The sequence below is a fragment of the Triturus cristatus genome, chromosome 5_1 (assembly GCF_964204655.1).
Source record: "Triturus cristatus chromosome 5_1, aTriCri1.1, whole genome shotgun sequence".
Classification (NCBI taxonomy): domain Eukaryota; kingdom Metazoa; phylum Chordata; class Amphibia; order Caudata; family Salamandridae; genus Triturus; species Triturus cristatus.
This window is the reverse complement of record NC_140587.1, coordinates 119,281,778-119,289,283: the sequence shown is the minus strand read 5'-3', so window position 1 is coordinate 119,289,283 and position 7,506 is coordinate 119,281,778. Positions and strand designations below refer to the sequence as shown.

At 39.3% G+C, this 7,506-nt stretch overlaps 1 pseudogene; it reads left to right on the top strand.

Moving 5' to 3' along the window:
• The first annotated feature begins 3,522 nt into the window (after positions 1-3,522).
• Positions 3,523-3,876, top strand: LOC146830347 (small ribosomal subunit protein uS8 pseudogene; annotated as a pseudogene).
• Positions 3,877-7,506: the final 3,630 nt, after the last annotated feature.

The window sequence follows — 7,506 nt, the reverse complement described above, 5'->3', positions numbered from 1 at the left end:
CCTAATTGTTTTATTGTGTCTACAGGCAAACATATTTTTTCTAATGTCTTATTATCTATATTTAACAGATGCCGATTTATATTGATGAGATTTTTTATTTTGTTACTAATATAGCTAAAATTAGTGACACAAGTGATCTTTTGTTGTTTGGAGAAGGGTTGTGCTGATTTTTCTTCAAATAAACTATCTCTATTAAAATATTTAGGTCTTTTGTAAGCCCTTTTGACAAGTTTTTTTGTGATAACCCCATCTGTAAATTTTTTCCATGAGGATTTTTGCGTGATTTTCAAAGTTCCTCATGTTGGTACTATGTCTGCGAACCCATAGAAATTGCCCAAATGGGATATTATCTTCCTGAATATGGGGGTGGTTACAGTGGTCCACTTCGAGAAACCCTTCATTCTGATACTAATATAAAAAAAACTGCATTCCTAGTTGTTAATTTATGAGGTGAACCTATGGTTAGGATCAACCAAATTCAGCTAGTCAATGAACGTATCCAAAGATTCTCTCTCCCCTTGCCAAATAAAAAAAATGACATCAATATACCTTGACCACTGGCTGATGTTTTCATAGAAGGGAGCTAGTTTATTATAAATATGTTGATCCTCAAAAGCGGCCACATAGAGGCAAGCTAAGCTGGGAGCACATGTGGCTCCTATGCTGGGGACAATTCCTCATTATCATCTAAGAGAAGCGCATTTATAGTTTATATTGTGACATCCTGAGGGATGTTCGAATAAATTGCTTCAATAGCTAATGTAACCATCCATTTTTTTTGCTGGGTCAAAGGGAATATTCTCTATTTTATAAATCATTTCTGTAGTGTCCTTAACATACGATTTTTGTTTGACAACCAAAGGTTGAAGAAAACAATCAATGTATTGGCTTAATGGTTCTGTCAGCAAATTTATACCTGAAATATTAGGACGCATCGGAGGATCAAAGATGCTTTTATGAACTTCAGGTAGTCTGTACATTGCCGGTATAATTGGGTTTGTATTCCCAAGGTAATCAAATTCTGATTGACAAATAATATTATCTTCTGTGGCTAATCTAAGTATATTGTTAATATTGCAGCTAAGACTTTTCCATTCCTCTTTGTTCAATTTTCTGTAATGGGAGACAATGTCTAATAATATATGCATTCTCTCATTATAATCAGATGTATCTGAAATCACGGTGCTACCTCCTTTGTCCCCTGGTTTTATCGTTATTTCACTGCTTTATTCTAGAACATGTAAGACACTGCGCTGATGATAGGTTAAATTATTTTCTACCCAATGTTTCTTTTTTAAAAGATCATCTAGGCTCTTCTCCATGACTTTTTCAAAGGTTTCAACTTCCGTTCCTATCGTGTGCCTAGAGGCTGTCCACGTAGATTTTGTTTGAGGCCTGATTTATTTTTAGAGGGGACCCTTTCTTTTCCAAAGAAAAAATTGTTAAGTCTAATCTTTCTAAAAAGGTTTCTAATGTCTATTTCAATATCAAAGATATTAATTGGGGTAGCAATCACAAAACTTAATCCTTCACTTAATGTTGTTTCTTCCTCCTTAGTGAGTGCTCTACGGGAGATATTAATAATGGGGTCTTGTGTTCCCTTTAGTCTCAATTCTTTTGACTCCTCGTCCTCATGTCTGGTTTGCGCTGTCCCTGGTTCTGATAGTGAAAGTTGGCCCTCCCTCTCCCTCTCGAGTTGTGAACAAATTTCGGCTGAAGTTGTTCGAAAAAGTTAAATTGTCTCTATTGGGTGCAAAGATTGGCTCTCTATCTCTTTCTGAGTGTAAATTCAGATCCATTTCTGTTTCTGAATCGGAACTGGTATACGATGTATCGGAAAAAGTGACATGTTTTTTAGGAACTAATTTCCTTTTTTTTTGCCAATTTCCCATATTTTTATTTCAACTACCGGTCTATCATAATAGTCTTTTTGTAAATATGGATACACATGTTCGACATTGTATTTAGTGACATCCTTTTTAAATGTATTTTTTTTGTATTCATAAGAATTTCCTTATACCCTTTTAAATCATCCTGGATCTAATCAGGTTTGTGTTTAGCGTCTTCTATGCTGTTTTTTCTTTGAGTTGCGAATCTAAGGCGTCAATTTCACGTTTTTCTATAATTAATACTTCATGTGCTTTTTCAATAATAAGGAGCATCCATTCGCGGCTCCCTCTATTTGCAACGAATGTCCAATTCTCAATACATTTTTCATGTTTAATGAACAGGCCTGGTTCATTAGTCAGCTGTAATCCTTTCGGGATGATGCCCTTTTTACAGTACTCGATTAAGGAATCAGTATGGAGTTCTATTCATATAACTTTTTTCTTTAGATTCCAAAGGTTTTTCCATTTTTCTTCATAACTGTTAGACACCGATATTGTGCTAAAAATTTTTTAAGAACCTTTAATTAAACAAAGAGGGACATGGTATGTGTACAAAAAAAAGAAGAAATTCCCTTTTCCTTAAAAAACAATTATTTGTTCTTGGAAAACGTTTTACAAAGATGTACAGTTTGCCCCCGTGATGTAAAGTAAGGGATAGATTCTTATGGATGTCACCTAGTCAGAAGTGGGTATATAAATAGATCCTCTCTGTCTGTAGTGAATACATCCCTGGAAGACTACAAATTAAAGTGCATGAATGGTGGAACAAAAAGCACTACTTTTCAAATATCGTCAAGAAACCAATTAAGCATGTTGGATTTAGGAAAGACAGTGTCTTTATATAATTTATAATTTTATGCCTAATCAATAAAATAAAGCATGGTGAAATCATAAAGAAATTCAATTTTCCACAGTGTCAAAATAGTTATATTACAATCGTATATTCAAAATTCAAAATATGCACACACTGAAATAGTCATTACATTAAGCACATCAAATCAACAATTTTATAAATTCAGATCATCCAATACATAGACAACATAGACAACAACAATATCATGAGTTTTTCATGAAAATATTTATAAAACAACCAGCAAGCTCGGGAAGAGCTTGACTGGCTGAGGCAAAGTGTTGATGCAGCGTTTCAGTGAAAAAGACAATATTCATCACTATCTTCAGGACAAATTCTAGTTAAAGCAAGAGGAAAAATCACTAGCAATACCATATGACTAACTTCAGTAGGAGTGTACAATACTTAATATACAGAATTACTTTATTACTTTACGTTCTTTTATGTTCTTTTCTGGATCTAGCCGGTGTTGAAAATCCATAATTGATGGGCTTTTGTCTGAATCACCTTCTTCTGAGATGCGAAGATACCATTTGCATATATTTTGACCCCCGAATATACATAGGTAGCAATCTTATCAATTTTCTTTCCATTAAGATACCCTTTTCAACTTTTGTTGGGGCCCCGGTTTCAAGCCATCACGCTACCTTATTTTGTTCTTTACTTCCAGGCCATTCTTTTCTGCAAAAGTACCAAGGGAAATAAGCAGACTTTAGAGGCCTATTTGAGTATTGCTAAACAGCAGAAAACCATCAGCATGCACCATATTGCAGGCCCGGTACCATGGTGTTCATGATTGTTCTTGCAGAAGCTCTGAAAAGCATCAACAATGCAGAGAAACGAAGAAAACGACAGGTTCTGAGCAGGCCATGCTCCAAAATGATCGTGTGTTTCTTAACTGTGATGATGAAACATGGTTACATTGGTGAATTTGATATAATTGATGATCACCGAGCTGAGAAAATTATTGTGAACCTCACTGGCAGACTAAACAAGTGGGGTGTAATTAGTCCACAGTTTGATGTGCAACTGAAGGATCTGGAAAAGTGGCAGAACAATCTGTTGCCATCCAGTCAGTTTGGGTATATTATTCTCACAACGTCAGCTGGCATCATGGACCACAAAGAAGTTAGGTGAGGCAAAATCCTGGAATTTTTTTTCTAGAATGTAAAAAGGCAGACTAATAAATTGTAAAACACATCAAATGTGGTAATTTGCACAATGTTTGAGTCTCCTGGTAGACCTATAGGATATGTTCTGAGATCAACCCGGCAAACAGGTGATAGAATTTCGGTGGGAGGCTGTCTATTCCTGGGGTTTTATTTCTGGGCATGTATTGCACAGCCATCAGCAGCTCTCCCTTCAATACCTGACCTTCTAAGTCTGCAATCTGGTCTTTGTGGAGCTTCAAGAGCACCAATATATTAAAGAATTCCAGAATTTCTGTACCTTTATGCTGAATTAGTTGGTTTTATAATTCCACTAAATGCTCCTGCAGTGCGGTCTTAATTGCAACTTGGGCCAATATGTTGCTACCTCTTCCGTTGAAGGCCTAGATCATAGGGACCAGTGTCTTGCTATAGGAGCCAGGACAATATGCTCCCTGGCCTAACACCCTACTTATGTAAAGTCTGTCCTAGTTCACTAAGTATGAATCCCCCAAATGCTTCAATGATGCCTACCTTATTGCAAGGCATCAAGGGTGACCTGTCTAGGTCCACATCAACTATACAAGCACAATTCACCACCCAAAATAATGGAAATCCTGTACAAGGCATTAACATATCGAGCGTAGTCCAAAAAGATGATCTATCATCTTTGTAGGGTGCATACTGATTTAAAATACAAACTTCCTTCCAATCTCAGATGCCATATATCAAGAGATATCTACTGTAATGATGTTGCGCAGCCACTCACGTCAAGCTCAGGTTGTCTGAAGGAGCAAAGAATGCACCCCTGTCCTCCTAGAACACCTCTCGGCACTACTAGTTTGGCACAGGAGTTCCGGCAGGTGTCCCAATAGGGAAGGGGGAGAGGAAGAGAGAGAGAGGACACTGCTACTTAACACAGCCTGGTCTACCCAGGCCCCCATTCTTGGGAATATGAGGGTACAGCAGCGTCGTTCTTGAGGAATTCTCTGAAGGTATAAAAACAATGAAGGATTAGTACAGTGACAATTCTGGGCAAATAGTATAAATACACCATACCAGGCGAGCAAAACACATAGGGCTCAAAGGGCTTCTTCAGCCCCACCCCCTCGTCTTGTGTCTTAGCCCGGGCAGCTCGAGCTGCTGTGGACTAAATTAGGCAGTGTCTGGAGTTTTATCTCTGGCATGCCCGAGTTTTTCACAGGTGTTTAAAGGCCATTTGCATATTTACATACCTTTGTAAACTGGTTACCATGGCTTAGTTTTTTTCCAGTTCCTGTACTCCCTGGGTCCCCACTCTGCCTATCCCTTATGTTTATATTTTTCATTTACTGCCATAGTGTGAAAATGCATTTCATGAAAAGGAATATAAAGTAGGGTTGTTGAAAGAAAAATGCCAGCCATATATTGTTTAAAGAGCCTCCAAAGATCTCGTCTTGACTAAATAGGGTTTTAAATAAAAAAAGTATGTATTCATTTGTAATGTGACTTTTCACAGGGTGGGTGGTAAATTCCGTTCAGCTTGGGTAACTTGGGTATTTTGCGTTCCGCGGAGAACTCAGAATTGGCCAAAATTCTGCGTTCCGCGTCTTTGCGAACTTTTTTGCTTGTTCGCATTCTCAAAATGCGTGTTCGCAAGATATTTCCCCCCGAGCACACAAACAGCGATCGCGAACAGGAAAAAAGCATGGCGCACAAGCAATTCCGCGCGTTCGCGTAATTTCTGCATGTTCGCGGAGATTTGTTTACCATTTTGTGGAGCTTTGCGGAGTGCGACTACGCACATTCTGTCCACCCCTACTTTTAAGTGTTTGACCCCATTAATTGTCAGTCATGGATCATTCAGGAAGCCCTAGAACATAGTTAAAAGTGCTTTCTATTTATATTTTCAGTTCGAAGTATGCACAGATAAGTGCTGAAAATACTTTAGGTGACTATTTATTTTTGTATCGTTTGGGACATCAAAATAATGAGCTGGCAACCCTAATCATAAGAATGGAAGTTTGTTGCAGGATCAGCACATTATTTATTTCCTCCACCCTCGATCCCTGATTAATGTCATAATAGCAATAGTTTAACTTATACCTGAAACCCTACACAGCAGTCAATAACATGCTGATTTACTTCAAGTGTCTGGGAATGCACCCTACATTCAGACAACACATTCCTCATTTTCGCCCTCCACTTTCACACTCACCGTGCACTCACAGCGATCACAAAGCACTCACACTGATCACCATGCACTCACATCATTCACCCAGCTCACCCTGAACTTACAGTGATCACTCTGCACTCACAATACACTTGCGCTGTTCACCCTGTACCTCACCCTGCAGTCACACGAGCACACTACTTATCCTGTACTCATGTGATATGCACTCACCTGTCCCCCTCACTGCTCATTCTGCAATCTCACTCAAACAAGCCCATCACTAACCAACCCCATCCCACTCTGCACATACATCTGCACCCAAACTCGTATTGTCACCTCACTCTCCCTACAGTCACTCCTCTTACCCTACTCTCACACTGCCGCATCGCTCACCGTGCACTCACATGGGCACTCCTGCCACACACACAGCGCAGAGGGTTAATGTGCCTGCTACAAAGAATGTGTACTATGCAGATCACAGAATTGAGTGTGAGTAAACTATGCTTGTCAGAAAGGTGCTATAGAGAGATGAGGTGCATTGTTGGTTAGTGGTAGTGAGGGAATTCATGGAGAAGAGGAAATGGGGCGTCAAAAGTCACTGTTGCACAGTATGTGACCAGTGCTAGGGCCAGCGCTGGCTGGGATTGTTAGCACCCCCGAAGTTCAGATCTAGTTGCTCCCCTGATCACAGCATCTGTCATGGACTGCATTTAACATAAATTCTTTCAAAAGGCAAACCATCAGCCCCACATTTAGAAAAGAAATACAGCAAGTTTTATAGTTTTATATAGAGCAAACTCAACCCAAAATTATTGGAGCGATTTACATGATTTATTTATTTGTCTTTTGTATGCATGGGGGAGACTAATTGATTGTCCGAGAATCACAGGATGTTTATCTGACCCAAGACTTAAAACCCATCTCCTAAGTCGGCAACTCGAGCATTAAGCCACAACCTCTACCACAAGAGCGGAAGCATTTTCAATATTATATACAACTTTATGCGACAAACAACAATTGTCAAAGCCAATAGTCCTGGCTTCTTGTAGGTGTAATATATTTCAGAATACAATGACAGAAGAAGCAAAATATCAGTCTGGCGGCACACTATGCTAGGCAGAGCGTTTTAGCTTAATTGCTTTTAAGTCATGCCCTTTGAGAGACCCCCTAGTTTTTTTATTCCACTTAAAGCCCAGGTCTACACGCGTTCTTGGCGCACATAGCCTTGAATGCAGAGCTCAGTGCCCCTACTCTACCGCAGGACAAAACATAGAGGGAACATTGGTAGCAACCCAACCACTAAGCATCTCTTAGAGCTGCTTATCATAGATGATCCCGGAACCCCGACAGGTAGAGGATTAGGACAAAGTGGGTAGCGATGCCCCAGAAGATGACAATTTAGTGAGGGAATACTACCTGATCAAACTTGAGAGAGTTAGACTCAAGCTCAGGCAAGAGAAGTTGGCC